Source organism: Thamnophis elegans, chromosome 6 (assembly GCF_009769535.1).
Source record: "Thamnophis elegans isolate rThaEle1 chromosome 6, rThaEle1.pri, whole genome shotgun sequence".
NCBI classification, from domain to species: domain Eukaryota; kingdom Metazoa; phylum Chordata; class Lepidosauria; order Squamata; family Colubridae; genus Thamnophis; species Thamnophis elegans.
In genome coordinates, this window is record NC_045546.1 from 54104010 (window position 1) to 54127813 (window position 23804).

Consider the following 23804-nt stretch of genomic DNA (forward strand, 5'->3'; position numbering starts at 1 on the left):
GTATTGTTTTAATTAGTTCCAATAAAGGTGTTACCTATTTTTCCCCTGTGTACCTATGTTTGCTCTTTGTAACACATAAAGAAATTACTTTATGAGCCTATGAAGATCATTTTTTGACTAGCAATGGCTCTTGAAGATCTCAGGCTAAGGTATTCCTGATCATTACCCTTTAAAAGGAGAGTAGTAGAGACTGAACCTGAACTATTGGTGAAAAGCAGGTACTGGAAGCGTGCCTACTTCTGATTGGCCTTTACACTATAAATTATACAGACAAAAGCTTTGCAAGGAAGGAAGGAAATTGATTTATATCAAAATGCTGACACTGGGAAGGATGTGTTCTCGAAAGCAAAAGTCAGTGAAGTTTCTGTGGCAAAAATGAAAGAATGCACAGTATGCAAGGGAGGGAGGAGGGAGGCAACAGGAATTGGCCAGATCAACTGATAGCAGCAAACAGTTCCAAGCCTGGAAGGGACAACATGCCAGAATAAATGGAGGAAGGAACAGCAGAGTTAATATAAAGGGGAGAGCAGATGTGGACAACGGACATATGCTGAAAAGGAATATGAAATTTGGTAACAAGAAATATGCACAAATATTATGCATGACTAGTATGAGGAGCCTTAAACAATGGACCACAGTAACTTTGCTAAGACTTCTCTCCCAGATGTGTTGGGACTCTAATTCCAAAACTTTCCAGTTACCTCCAAATTTTAAAGAGGATCAAAGACTAGTTTTGTGGGATTTTGCAAAGAGTAGGAAAGTAAAAGAAAACATATGTGTGTCTACAAGCATATATGCATACATACATACAAAAATGATTGCTTTCCCACTGCTAATTCCCTGGTGCAGTCATATTATAGCAACATCTCCACTGGATGATGCAATTATTTCCTACATCACTAGCTATATCAGAACCTGTTCAACAACTGATGTAGAAAGGGAGAAAAGCAAGCTGAATTATCTACCTTAACTGATGATTTTTTCCCCACGAGACATTAGATGTTATTTTAAAAAAAAGATCTTAGAACCTTACAATCATTTTCTTCTTTTATATGGAGAAAACAAATAGTCATATAAAAGACTTAGGCACCAGGATGAGACAAATCTGAAGCTGGTCATGAACAGATTATACATGAACAGATTATACAATGAGATACCAAAATGGATTCTAGTATTGAAATCCTTAAATTAATGAAATTCATTAAAAATAGTTCGACACTACCCCTTTTAGAAGATACTGAATTAATTTAGAAGTTGCTTTAAATCCAAAATAGGAAATTCTTCTCCAATAAATCTTTAATTGGGCTTTTAATCGAGTACACTACAGGCAAAATTAACTAGTTTTGCATCTCTATGTTCCACAATGAATTTTTAGTGACTCTTTACTTTAGCATTGCCTTCATTGTGGCTCAGGCTTCATATGAATTTATATAAGAACAAACATCCTACCATAGCACTATAAATATATGATCATAGATTTAAATGTGACCTATCTCTACAAGTGAAGTTGCCTTTGAGAAAAGACATCAATTATAACTAGATGTTTCAAACCATTGTCCAATATTTTTTATTTTGCTTTTGCAGAGGACTGAAGAATGTTCTTTTAAAATAATTTTATTTGTAGATTTTAAAAAGGAAGGAAGAAGGAAGGAAGGAAGAAAAGAAAGAAAAGAGATAAAAGATAAAGATGAAAACATATAAAAAATTAAAAAGAAGGAAAAAAGAGGAAACTAGAATTTACAATGAAGGCTAAATGAAACCATATAGAATCAATAATTGAGCATTGTAAAAAGAAATTGAAATATTTTTTTAGAGTAAATGAAGAACTGAGTATGAGATGCAAATAAAGCCAAATGAAAGGAAAATTAATACAGCAAAATAATGAATTGAAAAGACAGAAGAGAAAATGCGAAAGATTTTAAAAGATATAAAAAAGAAAGAGGAAAAACTAAAGAGGTTTCAGTAAGAAAAAGTATCTCACAACAAATTAAGCTTTTACAATGCCAGCTTTCTGTATTACAATTAAAGAAATGAAAGCAAATATGAATTTCACTAAATTTTACAATTTGAATTAGCAAACAAACCAGGGAAATGGTTATCACACCTATTGAGAAGTGAGAAGAAAATGGTTTTAATATTATAAAGGGGGATTACTATGCTTACAGATAATGCTAATTTCAAAAGTATAAAAAGACTATTTTATCAGCACATTACAAAACTTTATAAAGCAAAAATATCTCCCAGGTAAAATTGGATTGAGAGTTGTAAATCCTTTTTGATTTTTAACTATTTCTGGCCTTTATATTAGTTATCCCATTTGATTTTGTTAAATTCATTGTCAATTCTTTTATCCATCCAGAATTTTTATTATAGTGTTTCGAGTTTCCCATAGATCTTTTCAAAACTGTATTGTTTCCTTTTTGTTTGGTTTACCATTTTTTAAATTTCTATTGCCCTTCATACTTTGAAAGAATTGCCTCTGGTCTCACTGAATTAGTTGATTTTGCTTAAATTGGATGACTCGTGCCTCATAGCATTCAGTTTCCCAAGCTGTTGCTGTTGTTTCTTGTTTTATGATTTCAAAGCATTTTCAATTTTTCTGGCACCGAATCAATTTTTTTTATGCTTGTCTTGATCTTTAAATTCCTCATTTTTTTTCTTTCATGTCCTTTAAATTACTTACATCCAATCTTTATTTCTTTACTTTGGTCTCTTGTCTGATCTTCCACTTTAGAACTGAATATGGTTTTGCTTTTGCTTTTCTAATTTGGATATCCATTTCTTCTGTAACCACTATTACTGTACTATTGACAAGCTGATTGATCTGTTCAATAGATATTATTTTAATCTGCACAAGTGCCTTATTCACATCCTTCAACCTTCATAAGTTCAAGGTCTTTCTTGGGGACTATTTTCAATTTGTTTTTCTAGTGGTAATTTTGCATATGCTATAATTTTCTCTTAATCCTTCTTGTGAGAAATTCAATTCATAAATTGTTTCATTGCTGGCCTATACTGGTTATGTTGTTATTACATCTTCTAAGTTATTATTTACGTAGTACATATCAGATGTTTCCTTTATATTTGCAATTGTTGTTATCTGAGTTTCTCCTATTATTCTACTATTGTTTGTGAGTATTCCATTTTCACATTTTTTCTAAATCTCTTCCAATTCTGCATTTCTAAACATTTTATTTCTAGTAATGAACCTTCTTTGATCAGTTAATCATTGTTCAGCAATATTTGAGTCTACTTGAATTCTTTTCCAATGTTCAAAGATTCATTTTGAGTAGCCTTGCTTTGCTGGTTTTGATTTATAGTATCAGGCCATAACAATAAGATCTTCAAACACAGTATACTTTTGTCTGGTCTGGGGTTGTTTTGTTATGTGGTAATCCACATAACTCATTATTTATAATAAAATTGGCTTCAGTCCTAAGAAATTTATTTGATGCTTGAAGAGTGTACAATCATCCGTTTGAATTATTTATTTCTTGAAATAGAACATAAGTCCTAGCTAAGTCAGGTAATTGGCTGGTTCATATCTGTCAAAAAGAACCAATTGAAAAGAAAATAAGCAATTGAAAGCACATAGGGGCACACGTTAGTAGTTTCAGAAACATAAAAATAGCAAAGCTATACTACTAAAGGGTATTTTGAAACTGGGGGAGGGCAGTGTAGATGGCATGCCAAAATTATTTTGCTAAAATAAGCTAAATAAAGCTTACAATAAAAATGCATCTGTATTTGCCATATTTTTTGCAGTCACTGTTGACTTGAACGTCTAATTTTTCAACAGTCACCTGTATCACAACAGCAATTGAAAAGTGGACACAGACTGTAAAGCTCTACAGCCTATTTGGATTTTGCTCTTATAAACAATTGCTTCTGTTCCTCTTGAATTCCTCTCCATTGATGTTAAAAGTTCACTTTGTCTATTTTGTTTTTCAATTAGCCTATCTTTGGTTTGGTTTTCTTTATGAATTCAAGTTGAAGTGAAGCAGGTAGTGGCTTGTTAGGCTGCATAGCTATAAAATAATCATTTTAATGTAATCTCAGGACACATCCAGAAAGCCTGCTTAATGTGCTTCTTCAAGTGCATGATATGACACAAGTTGTTCTAGCTACATACTTCTAACTACATAGTTGGCCTCTATTCTGCCTTGCTAAATGAGGCCAGCTGCTAACATGATCCATAGTTCTGTGAAAAAGTTAAGACAAAGTTAGATCATTGCTTTTTCCTCCCACTAGCATTCTTGTTTCACTTGCCTAGAAGAGAAAAACCAATACCAATTGCTATCCTTATCATATATAGTAGGGGTAGGTTTCCAGCAAAAGCGATTTTAGATATTGGCAGCACCATAATATTGTGTATTCTCCTTTCCTCCCATCTACCACCCTTATTATCTGCAAGACCTAACCCAAGAGGTGGATTATAGGACCAAGCCATGATGACGATGGAGAGAAGTCACTTCTGATTGGAGAGGAAGGCTGATGTCTGAGGCAGCCACAAGTGGCATTTAAAAGCTAGGCTAAAATCTTAACAAATAGCTCCCCAAAATGTTGGAAATGTGAATCAATACACGGAACATGTTACCATTTATGGTGGACCTGTGAGGAGGCTAAAATTTTTTGGAAAAGGATCAAAAATTGGCTGGAGGCAATAACGGGGGTTAAAATAGAATGGAAACCTGAAGGTTTTTTTATTAGGAATAATGTCTGCGAAATACAAAAAAGAAATCCAGTATTTAATACTAAATATAATTACAGTGACAAGGATTTCCTTTGCCTAGAAATGGAAAAACAAATTAATTCCAAGTGAAGATGAAATAATAAGAAAGGTTATGGACTGCTGAAATGGACAAATTAACAAAAGAAATCCAGGGAAAAGAAGAAACAGAATACTACAATATTTGGGATAAATGGTATAGGTGGATGGAGTAAAAGAAACAAGGATCAATGAAGGAATACAACAAAACTCAAAAATAATAGTTATGAGTAAAATAAAAGAGTTAAGAAGGGGAAATAATATAAGGTGAGCAGTATCGATTGATAATTGCTATTAGAAAGAACAGGAAGCTCCTGTTCGTATTGTATTGTGTAAATGTGGTGTACATCTAAGTTTTTTGTGTGTGTATTTTACATGTTTGTAAATAAATAAAAATAAAAGCTAGGCAGATCCAGCCCTTTCTATGTTTGCTATCAATGTGCTACACATTCATAGAAAACATAAAACACAGAATAATTGAGTTGGATTCTGTATCTAGCAAGTATCAGGAGAAGATGGAAACCTTGATATCTACTTCAGATCAGGAAAAAAAAATGAAGTTAACGAGCTCTGTCAATGGACTGGAAATGAGATGAAGACTATGACAAGTTCTGAAAGAATGCTTTGCAAGGTTCCTAAGCACACTTATACAGTCCTGTTTGTTAGCATCCATAGCAATAACACTTCCTTTAGGCAAACTTCATCAGCTAGTCTTCAGACCTTGTATACAATTCATTTCAAATCTTCTAAATGGCCCACTCCCATTTTATTAGTGGTGGCTTTATCATTCTCTATGGTGTTGAAATATGTCATAGTTAAATGCAGTTTAGAATATTGTACATAATAAAATAAAAAAACTAAACCAATATATAGTTTAAGACTGGCCATTCTCATTGCTGAGAAGTTTAATGTTAGTTAGTTGAACAAGTTAAGTTATGAATGAGCCTGGGCATTTTTTGTTAGCATATAATAAATTATCAATATGTTTTCATGGAGTTTTTTTCTTGGTAGGATTATATATAGTGCTATAATCCAGAGATAAAGAGATGGAGCTGAAGACAATTTTCCCCCAGAAACTACAGTATGCTGTATAATGCTGTATAAGATAGTTTAGATTTATTATACTCTTTTCTGAGAATAAACCTCATTGAACTCAGGTTGAATTCACATCAGAACATATAGACAGGTATAGGATTACACTATAAATTTACCTGAGTATGTTGAGAAAAAAAATAGCTCTTGTGGTTTTATGTTAATCAAAACGTGGGGGATGGAAAAATCTGTACATAATGCCTCAGGGCTCCATGACCTCTCCACTCCTACTTAAAAATCTCCATGAAAACACTTGGTGAGGTTAATGAATAGCATAGTCATCATTATTATACTGATAATACTCAATTGTATATCTTCACTCCAGACTGACTGAGTAATGCTGTGGACATTCTGTCCTGATGACCTGGAATTTGTAGGTATGCATATGGGGAGGAACATGCTTCAGTTTAACCTTGAACTGAAAGTCTTGAAAGACAGAATAGCTTTGGGTTTGGTGATTTTCTACCTTCTACTATCCTAGCTGACTAAGTGCATGCTTCCTTGTCTCTAGGTTCCTGCTTGAACAAATGGCAGATATTAATTACCAGGAGGATTTTTTCACCAATTTAGGTTGTGCATCAATTGGATCCCTTTGTGGATAAACAATTACTGTTCATGGTAATTTATGCTTAGGTAAACTCCCATCTGGATCATTGCATTGTAATCTATACATGGCTAATTTTGAATTTTGAAGACTACAGTTCATCCAGAATGTGGTGCCATCAACAATCACATCTGACGTAAAGGTGTTACATATTATACTTTTGTTTTGTGAACTGCACTGACTTTCAATAAACGTCTGGCAAGATGGTTTCCCATATAAATTAAAATAAATAGAGAAATTTTGTTAGTATAGTTAATCCTTTAATTCTCAGTAAACAGCCTATCATTCTATATATGCTTTTCTGGAAATAGAGTAAGTGAAATTCACTTCTGAGTAAGCAAGCAGAGGAACTTCCTGTTCAACTGCTGCCCTTACTTATTTCTGCATGCATGGTGAAAGGTGTAGATCCTGGTTTAGTCTGGTAGTCTCTTTTAAACCTCTACCCTCTTGAACTTTGCCTACAGCAAATTTGAGACAGAGTCTTCAAAGTCATTCCCAGAATTAGGCTATAAAACATTCTCTATACCTGATGTAAACCTAAGGAAGTAAACATAATGAATTCATCATCTGCATTTCTTGTTTGGCTGGACTTATATAAAGACCATTCCTTTAGGGCAGAGCATGTGTTGAGGGAGGGAGGGAAATGTTTGTGTGATGCTATGCAAGCCACAGAGATAAGTCATCTTTTGACAGGTATGTCCTTTTTATCGTAATTCAACTTCCACCCAGTGAACACCCAAGTGAATTGACTGCAGGGTGTGCTGTAAATCCCACAAATGGCAGATTTACTACAGTAATAATTATTTATGTAGTGAATTTCCTACACGTTCCAAACACTTCCTATTAGGAACCTGCTACAGATTTAGTCAAATCCTCCATCAAATTCAACATTTTGAAGCCCATTCTATGATTCCACAAGTGGAACAGAATCATTACAAATTTCTTGAATTAAGAATCTAATTGTACTTTATGAGCAATTTTCCACTTTCAGCAAAAAGGCACCCTTTATAGCTGCAGCTTTCATGTTTTGCTTTTTGAGAATTTGATGAAAAGGGAGAAGAGTCCTCTTGATGCTTAGCAGGTCTAGAAGATCTAGATAATCAGGCTCATGGGTTCTCCAATATCAGTAAATTTTGAATCAATTATAGAAGTATAATTTAGGTCTGTCTCAACACAGCTCCCCACACAAACTTATTTTACTTTAAAAACAGAATACGAAGGAGCTTTGCACTATGATTTATCTCTATATTCCTCTATAGGGAAGGTGGCATCCCCTCAGATAGAGACACATTTCATCCTATTCTGTTAATAAGTTGAAGCGAGTTCTTGGGCAAATGGGAATGTAAATATACACAGAACCAGGCCCAGGTAATCAGGTAAATTCTGTTCAATCCAAGGCAAATGGATATTTCCTGAAACATTAAATCAACTCCAAACAAAAACTTGAGGTTGAAAGATATCTGCATATTATTTTATCCCATAAGCCAAGAGGGATACACCTCTCAAAATTGTGTCCCATTATTGTATCTCCTTTTCTGCCTGTTAGGACAAGAAAGAGAATAATTCTGCTTTTGTACAGAAGCAGCTGGAGAAGAAAGGGAAAATATTTCTCTATTTTCCCTATTCCTTAAAGGAATAGCCACTGCTTGGACAATTTGATAACTTTGTCCATTGTCAGTGGAGTCTGAACTGATTATCTTCAATGACTAGAATATCTCTGTGTTCGACTGAAACAGACCACTTTAAAATAATGCTATTTGAGGAACCAATTGTCTTCAGTTATTTCTGCCTGTCTGGTACATTGATTGCACCAATGGAACAATCAGGCACAGTGGGTACGCTCCAGCTCCCATCACTTAAGTGTTATCATCTTGTGGGACCCAGAAGGTGTGCCTTCTCAGTCACAGCATCTGTGCTCTGGAAAGGTGTCTCCCCCCACCCAGACTCCCAGGCTTTGGCCCAGAGTGAAGGCCAACCCTCTGATGGGTGGATTTTCACTGGTTTTTCTGGGACCATTTATTATTTTATCTTCTATTTTGTACTTTCTTTTATACCTAATTATAAACTACCCAGAGCTTGGAGTTGGGCATGAATGGGTGAATAAATTAATTAATGCTGCAGTTATCAAAAAAAAAAAACACCTCAAAGATGACAACATATACCAAGGGAATTTGGGACATTGAATGCAATTCAACTTATTTCTAAATAAACATTACATAGGTTTCCTAAGCTTCACCCTGCCCTTTCCAGACTTCTCAGTTTTTAGTACGGAATAAGAACTAAAGATGCCTGTGTGAACATTTAAAAATAGGAATTCAAGTTGTTCTTTTGCCTTTATAATAAATTATCCCATACCTCTTGGGGTGGAGTGCATATTTTCATTGCATTAATTACAATGAAAGGTTTCCTTATACACGTCACTGATGTTTGAGAATAAAGCTGCCTCAGTGGAAACAAAATGAAACATTTCCTAAACATGCTTCTCTTTCCCTATTTCAAGTGAGTTGCACGTGTCTGGGATTTTTTCACTTCTGATTAAGTCATTACTCAGGACATTAATAAAGGTAATTTAGAGATTCAAATGTTTTTCAGATTTAAAGTTTTATTAACTTCTTGGGTTGAAACAGCTGTTTTAAATGTGTCTATTACACATTTCCTCATGAACTACAGTATGACACAGTGCCCACCACCTTTTAACCCCTTTGCCAGGGATGTTCCTTATTGTAGGAAAGTCAAACATAATCTAGAAAGCCTGTACAGGTTCCATGATATATTTTTAAAGAAACAAGATGGGATTATTTTGAGTTTTTCTCACACTTCTTCCCATTTCAGGACTCTATAGTCCCATCCCAAGTCCCACTCTTTAACATTTCCTTCCTTCCATTCTCAATGACTCTCTCATGCCTTTCCTACAGTCAGCTCTAATTTCTTTTACTAATGTAGAGGGCTGAGGCATTTCAAGAAAAAAAAGCAGATAAAATGTGGGTAAGTGGAGAAAAACAAAAAGATAGAGGCAGGAGGTATGGTCAGATTGCATACATTTATGTGGTTAACTATAATTCTCCCAAGTTACTTAAGTTTCCCTGTTCACATAGCATCCTGAATTAGCCAGAGGTAAGTTTATGGAACTACTAAAATATAATTAGTTAGCTAATGACTCAAAGCACTGAATAAACTCAGACTGTAAAAGTGCTGTGAGAATGAATGAAAATGTATAAAAATGAACAGTAGATATGGTTGAGTAAGATAGGTATATTTCAGGACAAATTTGACTGTGGGGGGATGGTTGCAAAGAAATGGGCTTCTGTTTGAGAACCATAATTCCCATTCAGAACAAATTCTATTTCTTTTCTTATCTGTATGTGTGTTTTAATGTATGAAATACATGACTTTGAATTGATAAAATCCATTGCAACAGGAATGTTGAGGTCTCAATGCCACAGCACAATAATTTTGTGATGGCACCCATGACATCATTTTAAAATGTGCTCTCTTAGAAACAATGAAAAACACTGGAGAATTAATAGTTGATGGGTAAGGTTCTGCATTATGTTGAGCTGGAATTTGTTCATAATAATAATCAATCTAAAAATAGTAACCTCACAGTAAGAATTATCTATTGCCACTACGAACTTTGGGTTAATACAATAATTCATGATGGTGTGATAGAGAAAAATATTTTCCATATTGTCTTGCAATAATGTCAGGTAAATAATGATATTTTTAAAACTTTTAATTGTTTTAATTGTTTATACTTTCTTGCTATATTGAATGTATTTACAATTTTTTCTATGTGGACATCTCACTACTATCTTGGTATTTTTTGTTTCTAGGTCCTTTATTAATATTCCTTCGTTGCTTCTTTCAGTTTTAAAAAAGGTTTATCCTCCCCTTGTTAAATTAATAGGTCACTAGTGCAAAGACGCTCCTTATCTGTGGCCTTTCAGTTGGGCTAAGTTTGAACACTTAGATTGGTCCTCTTTGAAAAATCATTAAAGACATGTTAAAATAAATAGCCCAGGAAAAAAGTTCTGGAGTCAGAGGAAATGCTAGAGTTACGCAGCTGACACCAATCAGTAATTAAGCTCTGTCCTCAATTTGTGTTACAAGTTAATGGCACTAGATAGTAGGCAATATTCCCCCCTTCCCCAATCAAGATCATGAAAGCAATAAAAGTAAATAAAATTTCAATAATGCAGTCATGGGTGACAGAACTAGGAGCCCACAACAAAACATTGTTCTTCTTTCTCATTTTAAATATTTTATGCAATATTGGAGTTTTTAAAAATACAAGTCTAATATTTTTTAAGGAAACAAGCAGGTAGACTACGTGTAAGAAGTCCTTATAAGTGTTGGTCAAGTGTAATTCAGGCAGCAGCCTCTGTGGATGGTAAGCAGGGGTGGGTTTCTGCTAGTTCTAACCTCTTCTATAGAAGAGGTTCTACAAATCTACAGTGCTGTTTAGAACCAGTTCCAGCTCCCTCCCCCCACCCACCTGCACATCATCAAGATGAAGAGTGAGAGGAGGAATTCTAGGAGTTGAAGTCCACAAGTCTTAAAGCTGTCAAGCTTGAACACCCCTGGGTTTTTTTCTAAAGGATTAGGGGTGCAAGGGTCTTGTAACTCGACAGCTTTAAGACTTGCGTGCCTCAAATGCCAGAGTTTCTCAGTCATTTTGGTTGCTAAGCAAGAGCGTTGTTAAGTGAGTTTCACCAAATTTTACAAGTTGGCCACGCCCACCCAGGGACATGACTGCCAAGCCATTCCCACTTGGTCACATGGCTGGCAAGCCACACCCATCCAGTCACATGGCTGGCAAGCCACTCCCACAAAGCAGGCCACACCTACAGAAGAGGCTCTAAAAAAATTTGAAACCCACCACTGATGGTAAGTGTCCTGGAACCCCAGGCAAAGTGACCAGGGAGGACCAAGGGGAATGGGGTAGTACTCACCCCTGACTAAGTCATTAGACACATTGTCAGTGTAGGTGCTGCATTGTAAGAACATCAATATTGTGATCAAGATGAGAAAAAAAAATTACCTTAAAAATTGGAAGGCTAAGTATGACATTAAGTTGCCCATTTATGAGCTCTGGATAAGATTAAGGCAGCTTCAAGAGGATGTGATATAGCAGGGCTGTCAAACTTGCAGGCCGGATGCATCATCGCTGCCATGCCCATGCCCAGTTTAACAAAGGGAAGAAAAGTCCCAATACATCACATGAAGCCACCACGACACCACAAGTTTGACACCCCTGTGATATAGGAAAGCCGTTCCTACTGGATCATGTTCCTGCTGGTTGGAAACAGAACATACTGATATATTTCAATAAAATACTGCATTTTGTTTTCAATTTTAAAAGCTAAAACAAAGTATGCATTACAGCAAAACGGAGAGCTGTACTAGGGTTACCCCTTTTTTTCTCTAGTAAGAGTTCTTGTTTTTAGAAAAGTTAATTTGAAATTTTAGCCCATATTTCATTTAAAACAAGGGTTGAATTTGCTGAAGCTACTACAAGCATACAGCCCTGTTGACAAATAAGTAGGCAGCCCTAAGTGGTATCAGGAATCAGGCAGTAGAGCTAGCAATCACCAATTTCTAGCCGCCTACGTGTGTAGCTCTCAGGCCTTTCCTGGCAAACAAGTCCTTTTGCTTGATTAAGCTGAGTCCACCATTGCTAAAGCAGGTGGATCTGGCTGCTGATAATATTATCTTTAGCTAAATGACCTTGATTGCCAACTTATTGCTATGTTGTTAAGGCTCAGCATTTTAGTCATCAGGTAGTTAATTGTTAGTTAGTTTGTTTTTTAAGTGAGAACTGTTCCTTATTATTTTTTACTGGGAAACCTATAAAGTTCAAGAGTGTTCAAGCTTATCTTGAAATGCTATCTGATTTCAGTTTGAATTTTGAAAAATAGCAAGGAAAATTGATTGTTTTCCTTTTTAAGGAAATGCTATGCAATGCTATGTTATGTTGTGTGTGTGTGTGTGTGTATGCGTATGCAGCCACACTGTATCACATAGATTAAGTTAAACTTTTGATAGCCTATGGATTTGGAATCAAGGTCATTTTGAGGATTTGAGGATTCATTTTTTTAGTCTTCGACTTTTCTAATGGTTTACACATCCTCTAAAAATCAAAGAGGACTTGCATCTTTGCATCTTGACATTGTGTTGTTATTACCATACATCTAGCAGAATCAGAGGGTAAAGTGGTTGCTGCCCCAGACTTGTTTTTTGCTTTTCTCATGTGAATAAAACTTTATTTCTTAATAAATCTAATTGTATTTCAAATATAATGTATATCAATTACATTCACTGATATATTCACTCACCATGTTATACACTCAAGAGAGCTCTATTATGAATATTTTTCTTTTAATGGGTCATTCTGCTCCTTAAGTGCTTGGTATTGTTTCAGCCTTTTGCTAGAAAATTGCAAACAAACTGTAAATCTGGATGAAAGAATAAAATGCAGAATATTCCTTAGGAATAATGAGTAATGCTATATTTACCTAGCATGGTGAGTTCCTTCTCTATAATAGAATTTGAGGTCACAAATATTTTAACACTTCTTGATAGAAGTTTAAGAGTCAGTAATAATATATACTACCCTGGAGTAGTATTTAGCCAAACATCAATTTCAGACCAAATGTAATTTCTAAAGTTGGATTTTCCCCCTTACCAGAGGGAGCCCCCTTTTGGAGTACTGTGAAGACATTACCATGGCAACTCCAGTACGCTGCACAGTAGAAACCATTTTACGGCAGTACAGTAGAAGACATTTTAAGGCACAACAGGCTGTATCTTAACACACACCCCGAGGTATTTTGGGGATGTCTTACCCCCGCAATATTTTTCTCCAGAGAGTAAGCCATCTGTGTACCAAGTTGGTTGAAATTGCTTGAGGCATTCCAGAGTTATGCTGGAACACGCAGAGAGAGAGAGAGAGAGAGAGAGAGAGAGAGAGAGAGAGAGAGAGAGAGAGAGAGAGAGAGAGAGAGAGAGAGAGAGAGAGAGAGAGAGATCTGTTTTTATATATATAGATATCATAAACTTTTTACTTTGCAAACTATCCATTGACCCAGTGTCTATTGTTTTGGCTTCTTTTCTGATCAGTACAGGAAGTCCTTGACTTATGACTACAATTGAGCCCAAAATTTTTGTTGCTAAGTGAGACATTTGTTAAGTGAATTTTCCCCATTTTGCGACCTTTCTTGCCACGTGAATCACTGCAGCTGTTAGTGACACGGATGTTAATTGAATCTAGCTTTTCCATTGACTTTGCTTGTCAGAAGGTTGCAAAAGGGGATCACGTGACCCTAGGACACTGCAACTATCATAAATGTGAGTCAGTTGCCAAAAGTCTGAACTTTGATCACTGACCATGTTGATGTTGCAAGTTGTAAGTGTGAAAAATAGTCATGTCACTTTTTTCAGTGCCATTGTAACTTTGAACGGTCACTAAATGAACTGTTGTAAGGTGAGGACTACCTGTATCTCCGTTTTGTCGTATTGCATGAATAAGTCTCTTTATTTTGGCCTTTCCTGAATCTACTGCCAATAAATACATATAAATGTCTCCATTTTTCAGAAATGGGGAAAAATCCCTTCTTTATCTACTCATTGTGCATACCAGAACCTCTGTGCTACAGATTGCACAATGTAGGCTTCATAATCAATTGTTTGAATAAATAGACTTGGGTAACAGCATTTCTTTTCAGTACTTAAAGAGAACAGGAATCTTTTAGCCACCTCCTTTATTTTCTAATTGAAAGGGAACACACCAATCTTCACAACTGAATTTTACACTAGTTAATAATCAACTTCTTCAGAATCCAGTGTGAGTGAAATAACCAATGTTACACCCACCAAGATTGGAGGATACTGTATTTGCATCTCAAACCAAGACAGTATTTTCTATTTACCTCACATCAAAAAGACTGAGAGATACAGCTGGGATCAGCCATATCATTAGACAGGGTAGTGACTGCAGTTAATTAATTAATGTTCTGCAAGACATTTGGGGACCAGATGCAAGATCTAGTCTGTTATTCAAAGATGCATTGAACCACTGGTTCCTCCATCAGCTTTGAAATGAACTTTAATTGCCTCTTTGGATCCCTTCTGTCCATGGTTTAGGAAAACACAATCATTCAACCTCTGCCTTGATCTGGAAATTATCTAGGGACCTTTTAATGTTCAGTATTTGTTACATGAGGCTCTTTCCTCTGCCTAACAAATAACCTTGTACTGTTTTTTCTCCAAATTCACCATTTTCCCTGTGCATTACAAAGTTAGTATGAATGAATATTTATATGCTAATCTAAAGAACCACAAATTTATTGTTAAGTGTAATAAGAAAAACCATAATGAGAAACAAAGTCTGCTGTAAAGTACTCAGGCAAATGGTCTGTGGGTGACCACAATTATGCTTCTGCGTTGCTTGAAATAACTTGTCCAGTCATACATACATACATACATACATACATACAGTACAAAAGCTAAAATATAGTGAAAATATTTGAGGCAGGGACTGCATTCATCAAACACTTTATTGGTCTCACATTAACTTTTACCAAAATATTAATATAAAATCCAAAGAACAGAATCTTTCTTAGTATACATTAGTATACATTGAAACTAGCTGTTTTTCAGAAATGTAGACCATAGACCCAGGTTCCAATATAATTGGCAATCTGGTTTCAGAGAACAATCCAGAGCCATTCAAGATTGATTTTATTATAGACAACACACGTGTGCGCATACATACACACACACACACACACACACACACTCACACACACATACCCTCTTTATAAAATACTTTATTGGCCAAGGACACATAAGGAATTTGTCTCCGGTGCATAAGCTTCCAGTGTACATACAAAGAACAAAGTAATATAATCATAAGATACCAATAGGAGAAGGTAGTAGAAAAAAATGAGAAGGATAATATAGGTAATCCTTGAGCTACAACTGTTCACTTAGTGACTGTTTGAAGTTATGGCCTAGCCCCCTCAAATACGTATGACCCAGTCCTGAAGTTAAAAATGTTGCAGCACCATTGCCATGGTCACACTTATGAAAGACAGTAGAGATACTGCAACATTTGCCCTGCCTATTCCCCTCCCCCTTCCCGGCTAGGTCTCCACAGCCATTGGGCCTGTGGAGACTCATTAACCTTATGACGATTTAGTGAAACATCAGTTCCTTTGCCTGCTTCAGAACATTTGCAGAAAACAGAGGCCTAAAGTGTGAGAGATCACACAAGAGCAATAGCATGAAATCTCACGCTGCTGATCTTGCATGAACTTGTGCTATAGTTCTTTAGGCTCTGTTTTCTGTGATCTGAAGCCTGCATGAGATCTGCTGCAAAAGGCTTTGGGTAGTCTTAAATAGGCTAGACGCCCATGGCCTTCCCCACCCTGAGTTACCTCATGGGTACTTAATGATCCATGCATTTGATTAGCAAATGTATGAGTGAATGCAGGGAGTGATTGTGGTCAAATTATGTATTCACTACTACGAATCCTTGAGTTACTAATGTAATTGGCAGGCTCAGGTTTCCGGTGGCTCCATGTAGCCTGAAGAGCGGCTCTTCTGAGGAGCTCCAGCCCCGAGATCGTGTTACACTGTTTGGACAGCGTATATCAGCCGTCTGACAGTTTGATAACCCTTTCCTTGGGTGAAGAGGAAGGGGGTGAGCTGCTGAGCATGGGTAGAGGTCCATTAACCCCCCCAGATGATAATTCTGGGGTGTGGAAGGTGTGAGCCTCCCTGTAGCTTGGCACACTCCGCGGCCGGGACTCATTCTGCTTTTTGCAGAAACAAAGGCTCATGACCACCCCTGCACAATGTTTGATTTACATCTGAGCAAAAAGCAGGCAGAGCAAATATCGGAGGATCTACAACTGTAGGTAAACTTAAACTTTACCTCCATTTTACAAAAACTCCTTCTATTAAATCTAACGAGACAGAAGATAAAATGGCACTGGAGTCTTGAAGGTGGGTCTGAACTGTAATTTAACAAACTACTACAGAGTTTAAGAGCATTGATTTATTAACAAGTTACAAGAGTAATAATTGGAATAAGCAGTTCGTTTGGACAATAAATTGGTGGAAGATAAGCTTAATTGAAGGTTAGAAATGGTCTCAAAACAATTTAAAACAACAACGACTTCAAAGAGTGCTGGTAGCTCTCCAGCCCCAACAAATAAACTACAGTCATTATTACCTCCCCCTCCTGCTCCTGCTGCAGAAGTGTTAACCCTGGACGTGCTGCAAAGAGTCTTAAAAGACGCCTTAAAAGAGCAGGCTGTTGCTTTAGAACTTAAGCTTCAGGAAAATGTTTCAGCTGCCTTCAAGGAGGTCTTGGAGGAAATTTTGGGGATCAAAGAGCTAATCCAGATTCGCAACCAAGAGATAAGAGAAGATATCGTGGAAGCCTTTAAAGGCTTGTCTGGCTATGTATCTTTATTGGATGATAAAGTGGAAGAAATTAACCAGTCTAATGTCAATTTAGTAAGTAAAGTTGAAGAAGTTCAAAACAAGGTTGAAAGTACAGAAGCAGAAATTACAATGCTACAATAGATGGAACTTGCTTTGAGAATAAGAGGCCTTAAAGAGAATAATCAAGAAAATCTGAAGGAGATTCTTTCAGAAGCCTTTGATCAATAGCAATAGCAATAGCAATAGCAATAGCAGTAGACTTATATACCGCTTCATAGGCCTTTCAGGCCTCTCTAAGCGGTTTACAGAGAGTCAGCATATTGCCCCCAACAATCTGGGTCCTCATTTTACCCACCTCGGAAGGATGGAAGGCTGAGTCAACCCTGAGCCGGTGAGATTTGAACCGCTGACCTGCTGATCTAGCAGTAGCCTGCAGTGCTGCATTTAACCACTGCGCCACCTTGGCTGATCAATTAGTAGTCCAACCGAGAGTGGACCATGACTGGCAAATAGACAAAATATACCGTGTTAATTCATGGATTGCCAGACAGAAACAACTACCAAGAGATATTGTAGTCTATTTTGCTACGAGGAATACAAGGAAACTGATACTACAAGAGTCCTATAAAACCAAGTTGCAGATTGCGGGCCAGGGGGTGCTAGTTTTGAAGGAAATTCCACCAAAAATGTTCAGATCCAGAAAAGACTATGCATTCCTAGTGGACGAACTTAAAAACCGCCAGATACAATATAGATGGGAAGCCCCAGCTGGATTAGTGGTCAACTACCTGGGACAAAGACACTGCCTTAACTCAGTTTGGAAGGCCAGAGATTTTTACAGCAACATATTAAAGTCTGGTTACTCCTCATCTCCAGGATCTAGAGAAAGGGAACAAGCAGGAGAGGCCAGACAGCAAGATGCCCAAGGATCACTGGCGGTGGCCCAAGTTTTGAATCTTCTGGTGGAGTCAGAAGGAATTAAGGAGCAAAGACAAACCCAAGCAGCTACCAAACACAAGGAACAAGAACTAAAGAAGCAACAAGCCCAGCAACAAGCCCAGACAATGGTTCAAGAAACCATAAATATCAACTCAGAAGCGGTGGGAGGAGCTACAACGAAAATCAAACTATAGGATTTCCAGGTGGCTCTTAAAAAGCTTCAGGGAGCTAAAGATGACAATTAAATTTTTTAACTTGGAATGTCAATGGCTTAAACTCACCACAGAAAAGGAAAAAAATATACCACTATCTGAAACAATTTTAAAATGACGTAATTTGTCTGCAAGAAACATATATTAGAACAAATGACCAGAAATATTTGATGAACGCAAGATTGAAACGACATTTTGTGACCTCCGCTTCGGAGAAGAAAAATGGTATAGTTATATACCTAAGAAAGGATATAAAGGCTGAACTAATTGAAGCAGACTCTCAAGGAAGATATATTGCAATCGAACTATTATTAGAAGGAAAAAAGATACACTTAATGGGAGTATATGCCCTAATCAACAACAAGAAAAATTCTACAAGACACTCCATACCAATTTATTACAATGGACTACAGATCCTGCATATTAATGGTGTGACTGGAATGGAGTTTTGGATACAAGAAAGATAAGAAGGGTCTTTTGCAAAATATTCAAACATGTGCAAAACTACTTAAGTCTTTTTTTGATATGATGGACGATTTGGAGCTAAGAGATATCTGGCAGGAAAGGAATGCTAAAGTGCAGGACTTTACATTTTTTTCTGATAGGCATCAATCTTTTTCTAGGATTAATTTTATACTAATTACAAATGATTTTCTTTCTAAGGTAAAGAAGATGAAGATATGTTTCAGAGCCTTAACAGACCATAACCCGGTCTGGATGGAATTGGAATATGCGCATGAGCACCCATGCATGAGTGCACATGAGCAAATAATTAGTAAAATAAATTGAAACCCACCACTGAAATACTTTATACACAAACACACACACACATATATACATACATATACATATATTATTTATTTGTTTGTTTATTGGTGGTATAGCAGGAAAGATCTATAGACCAAGTTAAAAAAACAGTCAGCTATTAGTCAGATTAGGTTGGAGGCAACAAGATTAATAAGGATTGATTGGCATTCTTGCAAATTGGGCTGGTCACATAGGAAGAACTGATGGCAAGTGGACCAAGCAGTCATAGAATGGATCTGACTTAATACACAAAAGAGACCTAAAGCAAGATGGATTGATGACATCCGCAAGTATTGCAGACCAGTTGGGTAGATTATTATTATTATTATTATTGTACAATTGTATCACAGCGGCCAGTTGTTTCGCCGGATTTGGCATTGGTTACTAGTCGGGCCCCACCCAGGGGCCTAGGACGTCGTAACGTATTTTCGTAATATGCGTGCAGATCCAAGCAGTGCGGCTTTTTGCATTTGACTGATGGTGATTTTGTCAATTTTTAACTGTTTTAAATGTAATTCCAGTGCTTTTGGAATAGCACCCAGTGTGCCAATTACCACTGGAATTACCACTGCTGGTTTGTGCCATAGTCGTTGAATTTCGATTTTTAAGTCCTGGTATCTTGCGATTTTTTCATGTTCCTTCTCGGCGACCCTGCTATCACCTGGTATTGCGATGTCTATGATTGTGACCTTATTTTTCTCAACCAGTGTGATGTCTGGTGTATTATGCGCCAGTATTTGTCGGTTTGTATACGGAAATCCCACAAGATCTTGACCATCTGATTTTCGGTGACTTTTTCAGGCTGATGTTCCCACCAGTTTGTTGCTGTTTTAATATTATAATTTTTGCACAAATTCCAAGGATCATTTGTGCTACTGAATTGTGCCGGATTTATAATCAGTCTGCGTGATTTTTTTACAGCAGCTGAGTATGTGATCAACAGTTTCATCAGCTTCTTTGCAAAGTCTGCATTTGGCATCATCAGAGGATTTTTTCGATTTTGGCCTTAATGGCATTTGTGCGGATAGCTTGTTCTTGCGCAGCCAGGATTAGTGACTCTGTTTCTTTCTTTAATGTACCTGTTTTTAACCATAACCAAGTTTGTTCACTGTCCACTTTATCTTTTATTTTTTCCAGAAATTGACCATGCAGTGCTTTGTTCTGCCAACTCTCCATTCTTGATTTTATCACATCTTTTCTGTATTCTTGTTTTGTCTGTTGGGCCTTCAGTAGATTTTTGTTCTTTACTTCGATTAATAGATGTTCTTGAGTGTCTTTTAAATAATCAGCCAGTGCATGTTTTTCTTCTTCAACTGTTTGCTTCACTTGTAATAATCCTCTGCCACCTGATTTTCAGGGCAGATATAGTCTATCAGTATCACCACGTGGATGTAAACTGTAGTGTATTGTCATTAGTTTCCTGGTTTTTCGGTCCAAAAGGTCCAAATCAGCTTGTGTCCAGTTAACTATGCCAGCTGTGTATCTTATAACTGGTATTGCCCAGGTATTTATGGCCTTGATTGTATTTCCACCATTCAATTTAGATTTTAAAATTTTCCTAACTCTGTTGGTGTACTCTCGCCTGACAATAGTTTTTACTTCTCCATGCTTGATGTTATCCAACTGCAGAATGCCTAAGTATTTGTAGGCTTCATTTTCTTTGCATTTAATTAGTTGGCCATTGGGCATTTCAATTCCCTCAGATGCAGTGATTTTGCCCCTTTTTATGGATACAGTGGCGCATTTTTCCATGCCAAACTGCATTGAAATATCGGTGCTGAATACTCGGACTGTATTTGTCAATGATTGGATTTCTATTTCTGACTTTCCATAGAGTTTCAAATCATCCATATATAGTAAATGCGAAATTTTTTCAGCTTTTTTGGCTGTTTGGTAGCCTAATTTCATTTTTTTTAAGATTACTGATAGTGGGATCATTGCGATGATGAAGAGAAGAGGTGAAAGTGAATCACCCTGGAAAATTCCTCGCTTGATATTAACCATTCCGTAGCTCTCATTCCCTACTGCCAACTCAGTTCTCCATTGTTTCATTGCCTTTTCAGTAAAGGATGTAATATTTTTGCTAATGCCAGTTGTTTCTAAGCATTTTATGATCCAACTATGTGGCAGTGAGTCAAATGCCTTTTTGTAATCAATCCAGACCATATTCAAGTTCGTTTTTCTGTTCTTACAATTTTCTAATATCATTTTATCAATTAGAAGCTGATCTTTTGTGCCCCTGCTCCTTCTTTTGTTGCCTTTTTGCTCTACTGGCAAGATGTTGTTTGTTTCCAAATAATCCATCATGTTATCTGCAATAATGCCTGTGAGTAATTTGAAGGTTGTTGGTAAGCATGTTATTGGTCTATAGTTTTCAGGTGTTGTTCCTTTAGTTGGATCTTTCTGAATCAAGTATGTTTTTCCAGTTGTCAACCATTCATCAATTTGGCCCTTTTGTAAAATTTCATTCAGTTGCCTGGCCAATATTGCATGTAAACTGGTCAGATATTTGAGCCAGAAACCATGTAATTGGTCCTTTCCAGGTGATGTCCAATTCTTTACCTTTTTAACTCGATTTTTGATCATCTCAGTTGTTATTTCTAATACTTGCATTTGTTTGTTGCCAATGCTTTTCTCAAAGTCATGTATCCACTTTGCTTCCTTGTTGTAGTCCTTTGCATTTTCCCACAATTCTTTCCAGAATTCAACTGTGGCCTGCTTTTCTGGTTTTTCACTTTTGGTGTCACCATTCACATTAAGACTTTGATAAAACGCCGTTGGTCTGATCGAAATTGCTGATTTTGTTTATATTGGATGATTCGTGCCTCATATCTTTCAATTTTTCTAGCTGTTGCTGTTATCTGCTGTTTTACAATCTCTACAGCTTCATTGATGTTTCTTGTATACAATCTATATCTTCTGATTAGCCGATCTATGATTTTGTTGTTTTTAAGCCGTTGCTCATGCATGTTCTTTAAGTTACTAGCATCTGCCCTTAATTTTTTGATTTTTTGTTCTAGACGGATTTTCCACTTTGGCTTTGATGCTTTTTCTGTTGTGTGACTAGGTACTTTAATTTTAATGCCTAGTTCGTTAGTGACTATTACAGCTGCGCTGTACATTAACTGGTTTGTTTCCAAGATGGATCCCGGTTCAATTGTTGAAAACACTGCATTAACCATTTTCATGATAGGGGCCAAAATTTTCTTAGGCACAGTTTTTAGTGATGGTAAACGTTGCCTTTCCTCATTAAGCAGAAAATGCTCCATGATCTTATCCTTCAATTCTTTTTGTTTTTGAGTTAGTTCATCAGTTGGTTCAGTGATAACTGGTTCTAGTGGTGGTGATGTTATTTCCTCCCTGAGAGCTTCTTCTGGGAGTTCTACTATAGTGTCTTTAGTTGTGTCTTGAATATCAGTTATTTCCGCTTGTGATATTGTTTTTTGGGTTTTGCAATTTGCCTGAATTTCCTCATGTTCAACTTCACTAAACACTTTATTCCGTATAATAAATCGCCTTTGATCTGCTAGTCGTTGTTCACTAACATTTGAATCTGGATATTGTTGTTTCCATAATTCATACATTCGCTTTAAATATCCTCTTTTTTCTGGCTCTGAGTTGTAGTAACAGGCCATTATGGCACGGTTTTCATCTGCACTATATTTTTGTCGTTTTGTTGGCTGGTCCACTTGTAGCCCACTTGTCGACGGATGTCCAGGGACCCCAACATCTGCCGCGGCCCTTGTTAACCCGCGCGACGACCGATGCGGTATGGAATTCTTATTCGTTTTTTTCACCATATTGTATGGGTTGGCGGGGTTTTTTTTTTACGGGACCAGATGCCAACCTGATCCCAACCTTCCTCCTTTCTCATCCGGGCTTGGGACCGGCAACGGCGGAGTTATTATATTATTATCTTATTATTATTATTATTATATTATTATTTCAGTTTGTATAATTGCCCATCTCACTTTTGTGACTCACATAGTTAAACAAGCAAACAACACAATGAACAAAATACCAAAATCAATAAAAATATTTTAAAAGCAATTTAAAATTTCACTAAAAACAATATTTAACCCACTTCAGTATCCCAACTTGCTGCTTTCCATTTTTTTTCCACATGGAAAGCCCTTTATCTATTGAAAACTTCAAAACTGGTCTGAAAATAAATATATACTGGATCACCTCATCAAAGACCTCCTTTTTTATTGTCGAACTGAGTGCGCTGGCACTTCATGACGATATGCTATATAACCACCAGTATACTCATTGTACACATTTATGTAGATATTCTGATTTACTAATTTATTTTAACAGATGGGAGGGGGGTAATTTTTTGTGAGTTTTCCTTCAATTATCTTTAGCATTTAAATGAAAAGACAGAATATATTAAATAAAGTAAATAATTTCCCTAAATGTTTCTTTATGCCATTTTAAAGAAATCATTATTTTTTTATATTTTAAGTAAACATGTATTAATTACATATTCACAAGGATCTGAGAATCTGAACACATGCAATTATATGCATATTTTATATATAGATTGCAAAGGAATATCAGATAAAAACATTTCCAAACATCTCATGATTAAATTTAAAGAGATTCTTTATAATTAATTTTATATTAGTGTGAATGTCTCCTTAGAGCACGCTTTACCTAAAATGTACTGATATCATGACTTAATTACTTGTAATTTATAATTCTGCTATTAGAATTGGAATTCTATCATTAAGAACCAGGCGTGCAGTTAAATTTGGGCTTACATAAAAGTACGGCAGCTCCGCAACTGAAACAAACAAACTACAGGTTTTAAAACATATCAATCTACTTGTATGATTAGCCAATGGTATTTGCTAGAATATGCAAAAATGTGCATTTAAATGGAGAAGTACAACCTGATTTTAATTAACCAAGTCTTTATAATGCA